A 22073-nucleotide genomic window follows, 5' to 3' on the forward strand; every position below is an offset into this window, starting at 1 on the left:
AGGAGCATGGGTGCTCATGCAACCTAGTAAAAGAAAAAGACCCCAGACAAAAAACATTTTCTTGGCATCATGGAAGGGAAGAGTACGAGATTTTAAAATCACCAAAGGGAAGATATCCGTGAAAGAAGTTTTGATTCAGCACGTGTACATGCATGAAGAACTTGTCTTGCGAGACTATCCAAAAAATCTTCCGCAACACAGGCCTAATTGTATATTTTTCTATTGTGGTTTTTTTCTTTACGAGGTATATGGATTTTTAAGATGAAGCTTTCTCTCTTAGCTTATTGACATTCTTGTGTTGTTTTATTTCAGATTTATATCCTTCATCGTATGAGACATGGCAAAACATCGATTGTATTCTGGGATTTATAGATGTTCTGCATGGATCGATAGGAGAACAACAATACCAAGGTCGATGTGCAACAGAGCTAGCTCAATCGGGTATATTTTTTACTGATCATTTTTATCAGTTGCTGGACAAAGCTAACACACATGGTGTATTAATAAAACAAGACCTTCCGGCATGGAATTCAGTGGATTGGACTCACCCACATTCTAGCGTTATAGAGGCATATAGGGCGAAGCTTTTTACAGAAGTACAGAAAGCTCTGAGAACACCATATTAGAGAATTTGGGAAAATCCTGATAATTTGGGAACTTTTGAGGGGTTGTAATTATGTAACATTCAATGTTTTTCATTGATTTTTCCCATAGATTTGGGAGTCCATCCAAATCTTGCAAATGTGCATGGTTTGCATCAACATAAATAAAATGTCAAATGTTGAAATTTTGACCAATGCATGGTATTTTTTGAGGGGTTACAATTACAATGCATTGAGTGCACTCCATTGACTTTCTCCTTGGATTTGGCCGTGTATATGAAATTCACAATTTGGGGTGTGCCTGTTCTGCATTAGCCGAGAAAAAAACATCATATGTTTGAGTTTAACGAAGCATTTTTTGCCTCTTCTCAAAAAAAGGTGGTGTTCAAAAACGCCATTTTAGTTTAGTTGGAGAAAAAGTAAGAATGCAACACTAGTCCTTGATATTTTGTCGAGTGTGCAAAACTTGCAACCACAAAGCAATGGTCTGAAAAAAAAAAGATAAAGAAAAAAGATCAATGTCATACCTTCCAAATATTTGTCAGTATTCAAATAAATTATTGTTGTGCAAGGAAAAAAAAGTCATGCTTTTCAAGTACCTTCACTCCATTGTGGAGTCAGCATCAGAGTCGGAATCTGTTCTATGAGCCAAATTGGATAAAGCTCGCTTGCGTGCAATGGTTGGTATCTTCACCTTGATGGGGAGGTTGCTGCTCTTCGAGGAAACCTTCTTTGAGAGGTTACATTTTGGAACCCATGACCATACAATAGCATCAACAGATTCCCAACGTGGAGGATCACCTTTATTGCACATCCAAATCTTGTTCCAACAATCTGCATACACCTCCTCAATTTCTGCATTGTGTCTTTTGCATATAGGTGCCCAATATTGTATGAAAACCTTCTTGAAATTTTTAGATTTATTATCCTTTTGTACATCAGTTTGAGCAATGCCTAGCCAAATTGGGTAAATTTTTTCTGCTGGTCGGACCAAAAGAAAGTGTCCTTTTTGTACATCAACCATTGGATCAAATGATTGTTTTGGCTTTTTCCTTTGAGGTCCACAGTAATGATCATTCAACTCTTCAATTCCTTGAAACTCATCGTTTTCATTATCAAATACTTGCACACAATCAATATGTTGCGTCTTTGGCCAAAATCTCTCGTACATGCCCTCTACACTATTGTTTGGTTTATCAAGCTCATTAATCATGTTCTTCCAGTACTTCACTACTGGCTTGTAAAACTTTGTGAAAGATGCATCTGGACCTTGCAGGTGTGCCCATTTTTCCCAAAAGCGTACATACTCCTTGATACCAACTATCACATCTAAGTGATCCTTCACATACTTGAACATGATTACATAAGGCGGCTCTCCACTTGGTAGCATTGGATGACCATCCGGATGTCTCTTCCATAACTCAATGCCACCTTCACTTGGTTGCCAATCTAATGATCGTGGATGCACTTTATATTGCATGATAGGAACTTCATTTCGCATAAAGAACCGAAATTGGAGAGGCTTTGAGTGTCCCACTAAAGAATCTTTCCCATCGCATAGGCATCCATCAACATAGCTCTTGAAATCAGGGACTTCTGTTACCAAAAATGGCATTGGAGAAGACTCCTCACATTGTCTAAAAGTATCCATGAGATGTGCAAATGTCAATGTTTGGCTAGTTCTTAACCTCTCTGAAAACCTGCTAAACATTGCATCAATATCCTCATGTGTATGCCCAACCATCAAGAATCCCAATTGAATTGACTTGAAAATCCCTCGAGCAACAAGTAATGATAGGTATGCAAACAAGTACCTATTCTTGTTTTCAGAACCACAATTATCCAACTGCAACAATAGGTGTTCGGGTAGTTTCTTATAAGGATTTTCTTGATGGGAACTTCCAAATCCAAGGTCTTTGAATGTTCCACCCACTGCTCCAAGATGAAGTTGTTGCTTGCCATTAGAAACATAGTGAGAATCCAATGCTTCTCTTGAGGTTAGTGCGTTTAGCAGAGCGTTGTCAGACCTTGGCATCCCATCATGTACCAAATCTCCAAGTGCATGGTTATCAAATCTTTCAAGATTTCTCAAACACAAAGCCAATGAACCAATTGTGAAGCTAGGACCCGACGGCCACAAGGATAAAGAAAAGTGACCATAACGTCCTTGACCATGTCCATGTGTTATCATGCCAGTCAAAGCCACTGGGAGCTGAAAGGACTTGTCTGTGTCCTTTGAACGATTGCGTAATCTAGGGATGGCTGTCTTCTTTTGGTCCATCTTATCATGGATAATGCACAAGTATGTCTGAGGATACATTTCAGAAAATCTGCGCCAAGTGTAGTACACATTTCTACAACTTTTTTCTTGTAACATGTGTTTTCTTCTATCTTCCATCAACTTATTACGTTCATTTTGGCATTTTGTCGCTGCAAGTTGAGCCTTGATTGCACTACATAAACCACACTTAGAGAATTCACTTGTTTTTGACAAAGTTACATGCTTGAATTCAGAGTTCCATATGCGGTTGAATGTGGAAGTTGACATCTCCTTACAACCCAAACTATGCTTTAATTGCATGTTAACTTCATAGAGAATATCAACCTGCTTGTATGCATCTGGTATCACCAATTGTGTTTCCCTTGATCCATCCTGAAGTGTTCTACTTTTGTGTGGCATACGCTCAGAATTGTTATCCACAAAATCTTGGATTATGGCTCTACCCAGTTCTGTGTGGTCCCAACCTCTCCGCACGATTCCTTTATTACCATGTATGCACCTTCGTATACCAATTTCAAATTGCTCCCTGTATCGATAAAATGTTGTTTTTGGAATACCATGCATTTCATACCATGCTCTACAACAAACTTGAATACCATTCAATGAAAAGACATATTTGAATTGCCCATTGTCATCTTTTTGACAAGCAACCCCAAGAGTGTCATATACATAATTGGTGCGAGCCTCCAAACTTTGGCCCCAATACTCTATGCGTAATTTGGATATCATTTGACGATCGGCAAATTGACAACAATTTTGTTTACAACAATCAATCATAGATACTTTTATGACTGCATCCCTTGTGAGTCTAGATGATGCTAATGGCATGCCATGTTTTTTAGCTTTTCTCTTTATCATGCAGTAATGCCTCTTTTTTGTGGATTTTTCCATTGGGTCCTCATCTTCCATGTGCTTTTTCCCAAAACCACTTGAAGAATTCATGGTGTCATCGATTCTTAATGAAGTTCCATCTAAAAAGGTTATTTGTGCAATGGGCCATTTTATTAAGTGGATGGTATCGATGCCTGATACATCACTATGATACTTTTCAATTCCCACACCTAGATTACCTTCACCAAGCATCTCAAAATTTATAGGTTCAAATGGGTAGACATACAAAACAACACCCTCTGCAATGCTCTTGGTTTTCTGCTCATCCAATATTAAGACTTTCTTGTCCTTCCATGATTCTCGAATGGAAAACTCATCATATTCACATAGAGGTTCGACGTCAATGGTATCTGATGTTATATCATTCATTGGTATAATAGCTCCATTGACATTGTCCATGTTAGAGTTAGCTCAAATGTCCACCTCTCATGTAACCCACCAATATTCTGTGTACCCAATGTTGTAAGGCCCCCATATGAGGAGAAGCCATGATGGGTATCAGATATTGGGAGGGATCCCCAGTTTAGACACTGGAAGGGGTCTTAGAGTAGACCAGATGGTTATGAGATGGCTTAGGAGCCAAGAGTAGATACCCGTCTGCACAAAGGGGGGGTTCGGGGGGGCGATAGCCCCCCCGATAGCAGGGGGTCCGGGGGGCGCAGGCCCCCGGTATGACCTATGCGCGATCCTTCATCTGCCCGACGGCATGTTTTCTGAAGGGTCGGTGGTCTTCCAGGCCGACTGTCTATTAGGCCGACTGCCTATTACAGGGCCGACCGTCAACCACTTACACTATATAAGTGGCCACCCCCTATCATCAGATCACCAGTTCTTCACGCTCATAGTCCTCCGTCCAGCATCTGTCTAGATCACCATCGAAGCTCTGTCTGTAGAGCGCACGGGTGGACAGCCAACCATCAGTTGTATCAGCAGTTTGGTATATCAGAATTTTTGTATTCTCTCCAGCTTTCCATCGTGTACTTGCGTTTTGTTGTTATCTTCCGCTGCATACTATTTTCTTACATGGTATCAGAGCTCAGGCTATCTGAGTAACGACTTCATTGCAAGTTCAACGAGCTTTGTTAGCAAAGGCTACTAGGAGTGATGGCTGCTCCAACCCCGTTGCGAATTCGTCCACCTGCCTTCAATGAAGGCAAGCTCGATGGGACGAATTATACTTTGTGGAAATTCAAGATCAGCGCGATCTTGGATTCATATGAGCTTCTGGATACTGTTCTGGGATTGGATCCAGAACCGGTTGGATCACCGAATCCAAACAACCCCAACGTCATAACGCCACCGAATGCAGATCTTCTTCGGGCATGGAAACGAAGGAACGCAGATGCACTCTGCGCTCTTGTTACCAGTTCAAGTGATTTTGTTTTGACTCTGATTCAGCACACAGACAAGGCAAGTGAGGCTTGGAACATACTGAAAGGTCAGTATGAAACGCGGAATCAGACCAGAATTCAAAATCTGGAGAATATGCTTGCTGCAGAGAGGTGCTCTGATGGAGAATCAGCTGAGACATTCATCACACGGATCAAGAATCTACGTGATCAGATGGCGGCGGTTGGGATTACAAAGACCAGCGAAGAGTTGGCCAGAAGGTGCATTCGGATCCTTCCACAAAAGTACGATGCATTGGTTACGACACTCAACACGCAGGTAAGAAATCCACCCCTCACTTTTGAAGAGTTCAGTGCGATGCTTCTAGAGGAGGAGATGCGAATGAAGACCCGCGATGGCGGAAGTGATGCAGCATTCTCAACCACATCCAAAGGGAAGGGTGGAGAGAAGAAGAATGGTAAGAAGAAGAAGTTTTCAGGTAAGTGCCACTACTGCAACAAAAGCGGTCACATGATCAAGGATTGCAGAAAGAAGCAGCAGGACGAAAAGAATGGCACTACACAGTCTTCTTCGAAAGGCAAGGAATCTGCCAACACAGTTGAAACTGAGTTGGAGCTATGGGTTGCAATTGAAGAAATATGCTCCTCAACAGAAGTTTCAACAACGAATGATTCGTGGCTCCTTGATAGTGGAGCGTCCCGTCACATGACCAGAAAGAAGGACTGGTATAGCTCTTTCAAGCCTCTACAAGAGCCCATGAACGTGACGGTCGGTAATAATGCAAAATGCCCTGTGGAAGGTACAGGTACTATCTCTCTTTCCATTCAAGAGGGTGAAACTAAAGAGCTTTCTGATGTATTACTAGTTCCTCAGCTAAAGAAGAACTTGCTTTCGGTTGCTGCGATAACTGATCGCAACTTGGAGGTGCGTTTCAAGAGGACCGGAGCAGAAATCCTTAATGCAGCGGGCAAGGTGGTCGGCAAGGCAGTAAGGAAGAACAATCTCTACGAGCTGACGGCACTAACAGTCTCTTCAGGAGTGGGCATCAGTAAGGTATGGCATGAAAGATTTGGTCATCTTAGTTATCCTATTCTTTTGGAAATGCAGAAAACAGGGATGGTTGCACACTTGCCTGCACTCTCAAAGGTGCAGGAACCTTGTGAAGCTTGTATGATGGGCAAGCAACAAAGGAAGGCTTTTCCACATGAGAGCGGCTATCGGGCAAAGGCTCCTCTAGAATTGGTTCATGCTGATCTCAGTGGGAAAGCTCCGACTCAAGCTTTGGGGGGATGTAACTACTATATGCTTATCGTCGACGACTACAGTAGATACATGTGGGTGTATTTTTTACGAGATAAGGCTGAAGCTCTTGGAAAATTCAAACAGTGGCAAAAGATGGTGGAAAACGAAAGCGGGCTGAAGGTAAAGAAGCTTCGCACGGATCGAGGAGGAGAGTTCCTGTCAAAAGAGTTCGACACATACTTGCACAAGAATGGCATTAAGCGCCAACTCACGACTGCACATACTCCGCAACAAAATGGTGTTGTAGAGCGTCGCAATCGTACTGCCATGGAGATGGCACGATGCATGGCACTAGGTAAAGGATTGCCTAAGTCTTTTTGGGCTGAGGCAGTCAATACAGCAGTCTACATCCTCAATCGAAGCTTCACAAAGGCCTTGACGGGCAAAACACCTTTGGAGGCTTACTCAGGTAAAAAGCCTTCCGCTTCTCATTTCAGAACATTTGGATGTGAGTGTTTTGTTCATGTTCCAGATAGCACCAGAAAGAAATTAGATCCAAAGAGCAGAAAGTGTATCTTCATGGGCTATAGCCAGGAGTCAAAGGCGTACCGGCTATATGATCCAGAGGCAAAGAAGATCGTGGTCAGTCGTGATGTGGTGTTTTGGGAACAGCCACATACAGTGGAGGAGGAGGTATGCCCTTCCACTTTATCATCAGCCGTAAAAGTAACTCACCTTGTGCCCGTATCTAAAGCAGAGTTGCAGAATGAGGAGGAGTACTTCGAGGAACAGACTCCACCAACACCACAACATGCCTTGGCTCCACAAGGTAAGCCACTTCCAAAGTGGGCAAGGCAGCTCTTTGATGAGAAGAATCCGGTTCCAGACTTGGCGGAGTCATCTGTAGATGGACTTCGACGATCAAAGAGGATAGAGGAGCAGAAAAGGGCTTCTGAACACATAGTCAATATGGCCTTGATGGCTGAGATTATGAAAGTTCAAGAGCCTACGAATTTGGATGAGGCAATGGACGATCCAAATTGGAAAGCTGCCATGCAAGAGGAGTATGACAGCATCATGAAGAATCAGACTTGGGAATTGGTTGATCGTCCAGAAAAAAGGAAGATCATTGGTACCAAATGGGTATGGAAGGCCAAGTACAAATCTGATGGATCTTTGGAAAAGTACAAGGCTAGGCTTGTTGCACAAGGATACTCTCAAGTTGAAGGCTTTGATTTTGAGGATTCCTTTGCTCCTACAGCAAGGATGACAACTATTCGGGTGGTACTTGCCTTGGCTGCTCATAAGCAGTGGCCGGTGTTTCAAATGGACGTGAAATTTGCGTTCTTGAATGGACATCTCAAGGAGGAGGTATATGTGTTCCAGCCACCAGGATTTGAGGTGCCCAATTCAGAGAACAAGGTTTGCAAACTAAAGAAGGCATTGTACGGGCTGAAACAGGCCCCAAGGGCATGGTACCAACGGATTGATAGCTTTCTCATATCTATTGGTTTCTCAAAAAGTGCTTCTGATGCTAACCTGTATGTTTGTAAGCAGGATGGCAAGTATGTGGTAATAGTCCTTTACGTGGATGACTTGATCATCACAGGAGATCATGAGAAGATGCTGCAACAGTTGAGGGAGTCGTTGAGTTCCGAGTTTGAGATGATAGATTTGGGGCTCATGCACTTTTGCCTCGGCATTGAGGTTTGGCAAAAACCTGGCAGGATTTTCATCTCTCAGCAGAGATATGCTCGCGAGATCTTGAAGGCATTCGGTATGACCGAGTGTAAGGATGTGGTCTCTCCCATGGAGGTGAATGGTAAGCTCTCAGTGGAGGATGCATCACCACTTGTCGACATCAAGGAGTATAGGAAACTTGTGGGGAGTCTCATTTTTCTGTGCAACACTAGACCTGATATCAGCTTTGCAGTTGGTGTACTTAGTAGGTTCTCAAATCAACCTCGAGAGAACCATTGGAAAGCAGGGATGCATGTGCTAAAGTACGTGAAAGGTACACTGGAGTATGGCATTACCTACAGAGCAGGGAAGACCTTGGCGGGTTACTGTGACTCAGATTGGGCGGGAGATTGTGATTCTAGAAAGTCAGTTTCTGGATATTGTTTCTCACTTGGTTCAGGAGTGTTCTCTTGGATTAGCAAGAAGCAACCAACAGTGGCACTATCTTCGACGGAAGCTGAGTACAAGGCAGCATGCATTGCTGCTTGTGAAGCAGTTTGGCTAAGGAGGATCTTGCAAGACATAGGAGTTCCAATCGAAGATGCGACGGTTCTAAAATGCGACAATCAGAGTTGCATGGCCATTGCAAAGAATCCTGTGTTCCATGCTCGTACAAAGCACATAGAGATCCAGTATCACTACGTACGAGAGCTCATCGAGGATGGAGTCATAGAGCTGGAGTATTGTCCCACAGAGGACAATTGCGCAGATATCTTCACGAAGGCTCTTGGGAGTGATTTATTGTTGCGGCATCTACATCGACTCGGCATTGGTCCGAACACGTAGTTCATCTTCGGGTGAACATTGAGGGGGGGTGTTAGAGTTAGCTCAAATGTCCACCTCTCATGTAACCCACCAATATTCTGTGTACCCAATGTTGTAAGGCCCCCATATGAGGAGAAGCCATGATGGGTATCAGATATTGGGAGGGATCCCCAGTTTAGACACTGGAAGGGGTCTTAGAGTAGACCAGATGGTTATGAGACGGCTTAGGAGCCAAGAGTAGATACCCGTCTGCACAAAGGGGGGGTTCGGGGGGGCGATAGCCCCCCCGATAGCAGGGGGTCCGGGGGGCGCAGGCCCCCGGTGGGGGTCTGGGGCAAAGCCCCCAGCGGCAGGGTCCGGGGGCTGCCGGTAGCCCCAGGCCCGACGGTATGACCTATGCGCGATCCTTCATCTGCCCGACGGCATGTTTTCTGAAGGGTCGGTTGGTCTTCCAGGCCGACTGTCTATTAGGCCGACTGCCTATTACAGGGCCGACCGTCAACCACTTACACTATATAAGTGGCCACCCCCTATCATCAGATCACCAGTTCTTCACGCTCATAGTCCTCCGTCCAGCATCTGTCTAGATCACCATCGAAGCTCTGTCTGTAGAGCGCACGGGTGGACAGCCAACCATCAGTTGTATCAGCAGTTTGGTATATCAGAATTTTTGTATTCTCTCCAGCTTTCCATCGTGTACTTGCGTTTTGTTGTTATCTTCCGCTGCATACTATTTTCTTACAGTCCACACAACTCATTGATCGTGCTTTCCAACGAACAACACTACCCAAAGCCTCATAGACTAAGAATGCATCCATTGTAGGAAATGGAAGAAGTGCACTTTCATCCATACAAATATTGATCGCCACCGATACATTGTTTTCTCCCAAGGGCACACCTTGGCACATGTCATCATGTGATGTAGAGAATATTGTCCCAATGGCAACAATCTTTCCACTGACAAGCAAGTTGACTTTAACCCCCACTTTCAATGTGGCACCTGCATAGTACATAGCATTTGTTATAGTTCAATATTGATATCTGATGGTGTGACTTAGGATGAAAATGCTTTACAAGATTTCATTGCAAGACCAAATCTTCCTAATCCTTGGTGCTTTGAATTTTAGGCAGCAAAATTTGGCTACATGGCCAAATCTTCACAAACCATGGTGCTTTGAAAGGGAGATAGCAAGATTTGTCCACACAAACAAATCTCCCGAGATGCTGGTGCTTTCAAGAAGCCATCAAGATTTATCCACACATCCAAATCTACTTAGACCTTGGTGCTTTGAAAGAAGCCCACAAGATTTGGCCACATGGTCAAATCTCCCCAGACCCTGGTGCTTTGAAAGGAGCCAACAAGATTTGGTCACATGGCCAAATCTCCTAAGACAGTAGTGCTTTGAAAGAAGCAATAAGATTTGGCCACATGGCCAAATCTCCTAAGACAGTAGTGCTTTGAAAGAAGCAATAAGATTTGGCCACACGGCCAAATCTGCTCAGACCTTGGTGCTTTCAAAGAAGCTAGCAAGATTTGGATGCACGGCCAAATCCTTCGAGACCTTGGTTTCAAAGCACTGAGAAGATTTGTTTGTGGCGTTCTTTGAAACTTGGGGAGATTTGGTCGTGTGGCCAAATCTTGTAGGCTTCTTTCAAAGCCCTAGGGTATGGAGAGTTTTGGCCGTGCAACCTCCTCTTGCATGCTTCTTTCAAATCACCAGGTTCTTTCAAAGCATTAGGGTTTGGGAAGATTTTGCTGTGCTGCCAAATGTTGCTAGCTTCTTTGAAATCACTAGGAAGATTTGGCCACATGGCCAAATCTTCTTTCAAATCACTAGGAAGATTTGGCTACATGGATAAATCTTCAAACGTTAAATTTAAAAATTAAAAATCCAGATTTTAAAATTTAAAATTTAAAGTTCAAAATTCAAAATTCAAAATTTAAAATAAAAAATTCAAATTTCAAGTTTCAAGTTTCAAATTTTGAAATTCAAATCTAGAGATCCTACTTTCAAAAGAATCGTACATGCTTTTCATGATTCACACTATTACACTTTAAAATCATACTATTACTTTAAAAGCAAACTAGAAAATCTAAAACTATTAAAAAACCAAAACTTTAAAAGGCAAAGCTAAACAAACCTTTTAAACCAAGCATAAAAAGTAAACCTATGAGAAGGAATTGAATTTGTCTTCATGGGGGATCAAGTGCTAGGCTCACCTTGTTCTCTCCCTTCCTAGATCTCCAATGTGTATGTAGGGTGGTTTGAGAGCTTTAGGACAACGTCTTAGATGGGGTAGTTCTTGGAAAACACTCCTCCCCCCTTGCTTAGCTAATTGCAAGCAAAAAAGTTCAAAACTATGTCAAAATGAGAGGTCCCGGGAGGCTCCCCATCCCAGTTTGTTCCTAACAATGTGTACTTAACTATGTAGGTTTTAAACTTCCATTACCAATTCAACTCTCCATAGATTCCACACACAATAGTTGGATTAGAAAGAGGTCTTTTTTGTTTTTTTTTTTTTTTGCTCTTCATGCTTTTGGGTGGATTGCTCCTTCCCCCCAAAACATGCTTTTTTGGGGGGAATTGCTCCTTCCCCCCAAACTCTGCTTTTTTTTTTGGCATGCTTTTTTTGCCTCTCTTACTCCTTCCTCCTCCCTCGAACATGTCCTTTCCCCCTCCCTCGTCGCTGCTCCTCCCACGGTCGCTCCTTCCTCCTCCCTCGCTCGTCGCTGCTCCTCGTAGTCCTTTCCCCTCCATCGTCGCTGCTCCTCCCACGGTCCCTCCACGATGCTACTCTGCGGCTTCCTGCGACGCTGCCCCGCGATGCTCCTTCACGTCGCTGCTCCTCCCACGATCCCTCCACGATGCTACTCTGCGGCTTCCTGCGACGCTGCCCTTGCGGCGCTCTTCATTCCCTCCCACGGCCCCTCCTCGATGTTGCTCTACGCTGCTGCTTCCTGCGACGCTGCCCCACGATGCTCCTTCACGTTGCTTCTTCTTGCAGCCCCTTCGTGACAGTGCTCCTTCCCTCCTCCACCACACTGCTCCTTCCTCCCCTACGCAGCGCTGCTCCTTCCCTCCACCACGCCTGCGACGCTACTCCTTCCCCCCACGACACTATTTTCGGCCTGCTTCTTCTTGTGGGGCACTATTTCGACCTATTTCCTCTTCCTCCGCATAGTTTCGACCTTTCCTCCGTGCCGTTTCTTCTTCCTTTGCACAGTTTTGGCCTGCTCTTGCCTTCAGTGGCAGGTTTCCTTCCAAACGAGATCTCATCTTCACGAAATCCAAACAGCACAAGCTCACAAACAACAATGGCTACTCAATCATCCAAGTAAGAAAACGAAAGAAATCGAAAGTGTACCTAATTCATGCATGTTCTCCATTTTCTCCATTTCAGAACACCACAATTTGAAAGAAAGACTCTTGTAAAAGTAGGAATCTCGAAGTGTGATTTGAAAGTAGGGTCTTTAGTATATGATTTGACTTTCAGATCTTTAAATTTGAAATTTGAATTCTGTATCTAAGATTTTGAATTTTGAATTTTGAATTTTAAATTTTAAATTTTGAATCTAAGATTTTGAATTCTTTAGATTTGAAATTTGAATTTTAAATTTTAAATGGGGAGATTTGAGGCCAAATCTTCTGGCTTCTTTCAAAACATACAAGATTTGGCCATACGGCCAAATCTCCCTAGACCTTGGTGATTTCAAAGAAGCTATAAAGATTTGGCATCACAACTAAATCTTCCTAAACCTTGCTGCTTTGAAAAGATTTAGCCATACAACCAAATCTTCCTCGACACTCGTGATTAGAAAGAAGATAGCAAGATTTGGCCGCATGGCCAAATCTCCCTAGACCCTCATGATTAGAAAGAAGCTAGCAAGATTTGGCCGCATGGCCAAATCTCTTTAGACCTAGGTGATTTAAAAGAAGCTAGAAAGATTTGGCATCACAACCAAATCTCCCCAAATCTTGTTGCTTTGAAAAGATTTGGCCGCACGGCCAATCTCCCAAGACCCTTGTGATGAGAAAGAAGCTAGTCGCACAGTCAAATCTCCCTAAACCCTTGTGACTTATAAAAAGCTAGAAAGATTTCGCATCGTAGCCAAATCTCCCCAAACCTTAGTGCTTTGAAAACTTGGTGCTTTGAAAAAATTTGGCTGCACGGCCAAATCTCCCCAAACCTGGTGCTTTGAAAAGATTTGGCTGCATGGCCAAATATTCCTAAACCTATGCTTTGAAAAGAATTGGCCGCAAGAAGCTAGCAAGATTTGACCACACACAAATCTCACCAAACCCTGGTGCTTTGAAAAGATTTGGCTACACGGCCAAATCTCCATAGACCCTCGTGATTAGAAAGAAGCTAGCAAGATTTGGCCGCACGGCCAAATCTCCCTAAACTTGGTGCTTTGAAAAGATTTGGCTGCACGGCCAAATCTCCCTAAACCTGGTGCTTTGAAAAGAATTGGCCGCACGGCCAAATCTCCCTAAACCTGGTGCTTTGAAAAGAATTTGCTGCATGGCCAAATCTCCATAGACCCTTGTCATTGGAAAGAAGCTAGCAAGATTTGACCGCACACAAATCTCCCCAAACCCTGGTGCTTTGAAAAGATTTGGCCGCACGACCAAATCTCCATAGACCCTCATGATTAGAAAGAAGCTAGCAAGATTTGGCCGCACGGCCAAATCTCCCTAAACCCAAGTGATTTAAAAGAAGCTAGAAAGATTTGACTGATTTGAAAGAAGCTAGCAAGATTTGGTTGCACAGCCAAATCTCTTCAGACCCTAGTGCTTTGAAAGAAGCCCACAAGATCTGGACACAAGGCCAAATCTCCCCAAACTTTGGTGCTTTGAAAGAAGCCCATATGATTTGGCCACACATCCAAACCTCCCCTTCCAGTGCTTTAAAAGAAGCCCATAAGATTTGACCGCACGGCCAAATCTCCCTAGAATCTAGTGCTTTCCAAATCTACTACTATGTCTAGTGTCAATTCTAGATTCTATTTCAGATATGTTTATCGATAATGTGTTTTGTCTAACATTAAAGATTATAAAGATGATAGTTTGTATATTGCTTGGGTTTTTTTACAGGAAAGACACAAATGTGAAGAAGGTTGAGAAAGTTATAAGTGGATTTGTAGAAAAAAGCATACCTTGGTACTTTGACATATATAGTATTGAGGGAGCACACTTGACACGAGTTCACTTATTTGTTTTGTTACCTAATAAAAGTGCATACACTTGTGTTGGATCGGTACATCAAATCACTAAAGATGTGGTTTGAAAAGAAAGAGATATTGGATTGTTGATCATTATAAATCAAAATAAGAAGTTTCTCTTAGATCCCAACGATTATGAAGCATCTCGTATGAAGTCTGATGTAGATGACAACATGCACTCAAGAGGCTGGATAAGTGTTGAATCAATTGATGGAAATGAAATTGACACAGTGACAACAATCATTGAATCATATCACAAAGTTTCAGCAACATTAAAGAAGCGTAAGAGTGGGGAAGATAGTGGGGAAGGAACAAAGAAAGGAAAATCGACTGTGGTTCAAGCACCAGGTGGTAGCGGAGAAGGGGCAAAGAAAGGAAAGCTAACTATATTTGATGTACCACAAGAAGGAACACCTCCAGAGGGTATGCTAGCAGTTGTGGAAAGAAGCAGTGGTAGTGAATTGGAGCGAAGTGGAAAGGTCATAGGAAAAAAAGGGCAAAAGAAACCATCAGGCTTGGTGGAATATGAAAAATACTACCCATTCGGGTTGCATGCAACATTTTCAATTCCAGTTACAAGATGTCAAAAAGCTCCTCCAAGCTATGTATATAGAGGGTTGAACAAAGAGCATGTGGAGAAGCTTGCTGCAGACTTCGGTTATAACTCTAGGCCTCCTGCTGCTGTAGCGGATTTAATGCCTTTCAATCCTGAAACAAAGCAGCCCCTGGAAAGAGTAGATAAAAAGGATTTAACCAAGTGCCACTACTGGATACTATCTGGACAACATTCAATATATGCTGCTAAAATATTCACATCTAATGATGATAACAGCACGGCCCAAAGAAAGAACTACTATCGCACCCGCCAGGCGAGGATTGTAGTGAATTGTCCCGCACGCTTTTGTGTGGAGATATCAAAGATGGCAAACCTGGAGTCTCAAAATATCTTGAGACAATCTCCATACATTGATATACTTAAGCAGGTGAGGGGACAATGGATTCTCTTTAACAGACCCAAGAAAGCACAACAAGGGCTTGCAAAAGGACATCCAGATCGTGAGAATTGGGATGTAAGTACACATTTTAATTATGAATCATTTTTTACAAGTCGGTTTTCGTAATTATTGCATTCTAATGGATTCATATATTTTGCAGGCTTTCATTGACACTGGCAAGGTAACATTGGGCAATAGCTTTGCCACGAAGGATGTACATATGATAATCACAAGCGATGCCATTTATTATGGTTGGATCTCCATCCTTGAGGATTACATTGCAGGCAAATATTCACAAGATGGAAAATGCCGTAGGCAATCCACTGTCTCAATGTTTAGATGCCTGTGTGGATTAAGTGATGATCAAATTGGTCAAATTCAAAATGACATTAAAGAAGGTAGAGTAGTCATAGCTAAAACAAAGACTGATGCCATGATTCTTGATATTGAAGGACGAGCTATGCAGATCAAGAGAGATGCTGCACTACAAGAAGAACTTTATATGTTTATATCCGCAGAACGGCCTTCTTTAATGTTAAAAATTTGGGATGAGTGCAGATTACATTTTAAAATTACTCCAGAATTGTATCATCGGATTCGTGGTTGCTCTGACTCATGGTTAAAAGTGAAGCTTCAACAGGGCAAGGAAACTCCACCATTGCCTGATGCTGCAAAGGGGTATCTGAGGTGGATTATGGGACAAAGTGAAGGTGCAAGTCATGGACCGAATTCCACCCGGCCTTGGAGGTTCTACACAGTTGGTTCAAACATGGAGGGAATGGAATTTATACATAATGTGTACCAAGAGCCAATGGCAATAGGGGTTGCCTTTTTGGATGTAATGTATGGACCAAGCAGAAGTAGAAATTGGAATGAGGATCGCTTTGAGTGTTTGTTGAAAAGCTTGATGACAATCGCTTCTCCCCCAGTGCAATTCCTTCTTGTGGTTTTCTTGACCATGGATCATGTATCATGTTTGAAGAATGCCTTAAATAAGACATGCGGACAATATAAAATACACTTCGATTGCCTTAATTTTGAAACTACAGATATATTTGTCACTGGATCTATGGATGGCTTAATTGCCTGTGTATTGGTAAGCAAGGAAAAGCATTTCAACGATATTGAGCGCTATACCAATGCACAATGTAAGCCATCAATATATGTTGCAGATGAAAAATATGAAAAATCAAGTGGTGCAGAAGAATCAAGTGATGAGGATGATGATGACGAGGATGATGATGATGAATTTGACATTGAATTGTCCTTGAAAAGAAAACGTTCAAGTATCATGAAAGACATGATCATGGGTTTCTGTCGAGAAGATGAGTATGTATTGGACTTGTTCTCTGAGGGGCTTGCTGCAATAGAGTCTCTTTCTTATAAGAGGTGTGTTGTTTCAGTTGTTGAGACTTATGAGGAGTTGGCAAAGGTTGAAAGTATATGTTGCACGTATGCTTACAGTAATCATGAAATTCGACAATGGGCTGGCTTGCAAGAACCAATATTGGCAATAGAGGGGGTGCCAAAAGAAGATGATACAATTGAAGGTGGAGGGGATAAAGAAATTGATACCATACCAGGACAAAAAGAGCTTCAACCCTTCAATGAAGAGCAGCGTGAGCATTTACAAAAACACGCTTCAAAGTTTTGGGAAACAGAAGAGGAAGCAACAGGTCCTTGAAATTGTCCTTTTATATGGTGTTCGTGTTTTCCATATGTTATCTTGCTATATTCTCCATATGATGTATTAATTTTGTTCCAAAGATCTTTTAATATTTCTTGGAAATTTCTTCTATCTCATTGCCATAGTTCAAACATTCATATGTATTCTTTAATATGTTTAATTTTCTATATTTCATGAAAAGATGTGTTTGCATGTTGTAATACCTTCGGAGTGTGATACACATCCAAATTTATTTATGAGTTCATAAATGTTAAAAAGTGTGTTGAGTCTTGATCGTGATGAATGAATTAGTGCAAATTGTTGTTTCTATCCTTATTCACTTCATATGAATGCTTAAATATGTTTTGGCCGCTTGGCCAAATATTTTCTTAGTGGGAACACTAGTTGGGCAATGCTAGATAATGTTGGACTCCACTCTATCTATTACGCAAAGGTTTTTGGCATTGTAAGGATATGTAGTTTTGGGGATTAAAATAACTTGAAAGGGTATAGATTCAACAACTTTAGGGGGTATACTAAGCATATGAACATGAATGCTTTCTTTTTTTTAGTATTCCAATTTTGTTTTGAAAAAGAAAAACATGAATGTTTTCACACAAACAAATTGCATTGGCTTAGAAGGTAAAGGAGAAGATGCAATGTCATTGTATGAAGCCAAGGTGCAGGAAGAAATCTTAGAAGGTAAAGGAGAAGACATAATGTCACCCTCAGAAATAATGTCAAAAGAGGTGATAACAAAAATAAGACTAGCAGTGATAATAGATTTGAAAGGGTTATTGCTCGAGCATTGTTTTTCAAAGTCAAATAAACATATGAGCTTGCACAATGGGAAGCATTGGCTTGTTCTCCATCCTGGGTGTTTAGAGTTTCTACAATGGTTGCTCGATCACTACCATGTTGGCATTTGGTCCACTGGAGGAGAAAAGGGCATGGTGCAACACATGCTAGACACTTTGGAGCATCATGTTAACAGAAAGTTTCATTTCTTCATGGTTTGGGGTGCGATGGCATGCCACAAGCATACAAAGAGTAGAATCATTCGACCAGATAGGATGAATGTGGAAGTGGAGTTTAAACCATTAATGAGAGTGTGGTGTTGTTTTAAAGAGGAATGCAAAACAGCAAGAACAGTGTTCATTGATGTTTCGCCTTACACGGGTTGTGTTAATCCGGCAGAAAATTGCATTTTTCCTACAAAATTTGATATAGATTGTGGTGATTCTATTTTGCTTCATGAGTTATTACTGTACCTACAGATGCTAGATGATGCAGTAGATGTGCGCAGTGCCATCTCTTCTAACAGATTTGGTCAAGCTCCGATTGTTGAAGGGCATGATATGTTCTATTATTTTCAACCAGTGATCCTTGAATTTAAAGAAAAAAACAAAGAAGTTCTCGAAAGGATGAATGTCGAATCTCATATGTCTACTCATAGTTCAAAAAAAGACACAGAGAAAGATATTACTTCACGTATAACCAAAACTAGAGTGAGAGGGACTTGTCCTACTACAAGAAGTATGGTGCATGCTCAACATGTTATATTGAATGAAGAGGAAGAATGCATGCTAGGAAAAATTTCCAAAATGGGGCCATTGAAAGATAGTGAGGCAAAACGCTTTGCTATGGTTCTTGGATGCAAGGAAAGGGGAATCACTGCCGATGCTGCAAGGGCATTCTTAGCCAACTTGATTCGATTTTATTGTATAGACAACCCTTAGGGAATGTGAGTGATCTTGTTAATTAGAGTTGCAAACACAAATGCTCAACTAAAACATTTGTACCTACATTCTGATTTATATTTGGACACTATTTGGTTAGATTCGATTTGCAAAACATTATGTTTCAATTTGTTTTGTGAAAGAATTAATAGACATTGAGTTAGTACCTTGTTCAAAAAATGCTATGTGCTTTATGATGTGAGTTTGTATTCCTCCACTAAAAGAATGATTCTTTGATTTTAAACATATGATAGGTGTTGCAGATTGTCCTGAAAAGTTGAAGAGCTATCTTATTACAAATTTTGATCCTGCATCCAATGGCTTATGGAAACATAAATTGCCCATACCCATTGAGCACGTGTTCGAAATGAATGGCATCCATTATGAAGTAAAGAAATCAACAATACCTGGGGTAGGATATGGTCTTTTTGTACATACGAGCATCAAGAAAAAACAAGATTTGATGGTATATAATGGTCCAAAGTATGATTATGATACTTGGAGATCTCTCCTCAAGTTTTTCCCAAGGATGAAGACTTATGGAATGTTTGAAGATCCATTCATTGAGCCATTGACAGATGTGAAATGTATTGTGGGAGATGTATTGTATGGAAACATTGCTGGATATATAAATAGCTCAATGTATTATAAAGAAAGAACAAATGTTATATTTGTATACATCCCTAAACTACCACCTTGGGCTCAAAAGTCACAAGGAAATTTGAGTGCCCATGGCTACATTACTGTGCAAACCATAAAGGATATCTCCTTCGGAGATGAGCTACTTTGTGAGTATGAATACTAGTATGGAATTGTTAATGATTATGTTAAATGATGTGGTGCAAAATTGGCTATGTGTCAATGGTTTTGATTATATTTAGTATAAGAAAGCAATTTAAAAAAAGGTTTTTATCAAGACCATGTCTCTGAGTTTCATGAGCTCTATTGTGATGGAGAGTTTCATGAGCTCTATTGTGATGGAACGGTGTTTTTGAACACCACATTTATATGATGGATGTCAAAGCTCTACCATAATCCTATTGCATATGTCAATACTGCAATTTATCAACTTAGAAACATATGAATTTGACATTAATTTGATACATCTAATATACCAAATAAAAATTGACAGTTGTTGCAAGTTTAATTTTGTTTTTGAAGACCACATTTATATGATGGATGTCAAAGATCTATAACAATCCTATTGCATATATCAATACTCCAATTTAATTTACTCCAATGAATCTTCCTAATGCAACATCTATAAATTGGCTTTTGTTTGTGGCTTCAATGCATACGAAACAACAAACATCTTTCTTTCACTAGCAAATCAACAAATGTTTTGGCCATGGAGCCATGTTCACATCTATTAAGGCCTTTTTCCATAGCAACAATGTGAAGATTTTTGCTTGGGTTTCTAGGAATTGGGAAAGTATTGTGCATGGCCTAGTCTCCCCCAACATAATTGAAACTTGGGTCCTCAATGGAGCTAATGTTTCAATAAAAAACATCAAATTTTACTTTTGAAGTGACTATATTTTATTTCGTGGGAATTGGGATTTTCCCAAATTCTCTAATATAGTGTTTGAGGCCCAATATTGCCACTAGTATAGTAAAAATTTCTTTATGCATGCCTGTCATAGTTTTTGTGGACTTGTTTAATACCTTTCCAGTAAAGGTTTCAAAAACAATGTTCACAGTTAAAGCAACAAATTCGGCATGCATGCCACAATTTTTGGATAAAGGTTGGGATAAGAAGACATGTAGTTCAGTGTTTTGTGAGGTTGTCCAACCTTCTATGCAACTGAAGTACATGGTTGCATCACAAAATTTTATTTTCTCTTTTTATTACAAGCGCAATCGAATGCTAGGCACAAAGCTAGTCCCAATGGATCAAGATGAAGAGTCTTTTGGTGCAGAAAATAAACTTATTGATATTGATGTTGTTGAGAATGGTGATGTGCTAGTCAATATCTCATTAAGAGAATGTTGCTACCTAGCTCAATTGCGCAGTGACATTCTATTTGAGACAGAAGGTTCTATCTCAAACGACTTTTTATTTATCTACAACAACAGAAAGGTACACCATCTGATTTATCCTAGTCTCATTAAGCATTGCTATTAGTTTAATTTACCACTTTGATTCATATTGCTTTTTTACAGTTACTCAAAAGAAGAGAGAGCTCAATAAAATGCAAAGACATCGAAAATTTAAAAATTGAGATAACACAAACTCCATAAACAAAGGTTTTGTATTCAATCAAGTAAGATTTTGTACAAAACTGTTTAGTTAAATATGTAGAACATATTTTTTACATCCATTTTCTATTTATGTATAGCTTGATCCAGAGGCTGCTCTACATTTTTTGGAGGATCTTTTCTCTGCTGCTCCATCCTGTCCATTCTACATCTTGTCTCCTCCACTGCCCCAGGAGCATCTCTTTGCTACTTCTCCACCTTCTCCTCAACAACATTAGCAGCAGGTCTTTGCTCCTGTGTCTGCTCCTCCTCAGCACTATGTGATTGCTCCTGTGGCTTCTGGTCCTCAGCATTAGGTGCTTCATCTGTGGCATCAAGGTGTATGACACCTTTTTGTACTTTAGAGCTTTCACCCAGCTCCATAGTAGCTGGTACAATAGGTTTGGGAGAGGCATAGCTCAAAAACCTCCAAATTGTATGAGCTCTAAAATTATGTACATAGTTGGAGCTGAAGCTATCCTCTTTCATCTGCAATGGCAGAGGATAATTTAGAACACTTTGTATCATTATGAATTATCTTCAAGCTAAATGAAAAGTATTTTTCCTTACAAGGTCTGGCTGTTCCTTCTCAAAGTAGCTTGAAAGTATATATTTTGCATTGATCAGCACTCTCCATCCACAGCTACTTGAATCATTTCGTTGTGGTGTCTGTACAGTTAGAAAGATATGTTAGAAACTGTTAGCATCAGCACAAAACAAAATTATTCAATAAGTTCAAAGACATAGCATTTAATAGACTACCTCTAGACTTATTGGCTCTATTGAATCCAAAAGAGAGACATTTGGAGGACAATGATCCAATGCATCTAAAAGCCTTCTAATACAACTACAATATGTATAATTTAGTTAGTATGATATCAAAATAATGAAGTTTTAAGTTCAAAAAGCACACACAGCACTTACAATTTCAGCTCTCTGTGTGTGTTTTTTAGAGAGTTGAATAGAAAGCATTGCTTCTACTGGATGTCAATAGAAACAAAACTCCAGTGGTCACTGCATAAGGAAAAAAGCATAAGGAAATCAAAGGCTACAAGAGTTCCCAATCTTAAAGAAGAATCTTAAAAGAAGTAGTCACCCACATACCTGCTATGGTATGGAAGTAGCAAAACATCAATTACTTCAAAATTACAGTGTTTGAACCAGTTGGAAATACTCATGGGAGTCTCCTTTGCATCTCTTAATTTAGAAGAAATGGTGCGATCAATAATATGGACTGTATGCTGTACAGAGGGTTGAAGCCAGCTTCTCATCATGCTGCATAGGATCAGAAAATAATTAGGGTAGGTTATAAAGGAGGTACAAGGAGGATTGATTTGCAA

Source organism: Dipteris shenzhenensis, chromosome 32 (assembly GCF_047967505.1).
Source record: "Dipteris shenzhenensis isolate YYH24624 ecotype China chromosome 32, Dip_SZ_1.0, whole genome shotgun sequence".
In the NCBI taxonomy this organism is placed as follows: Eukaryota; Viridiplantae; Streptophyta; class Polypodiopsida; order Gleicheniales; family Dipteridaceae; genus Dipteris; species Dipteris shenzhenensis.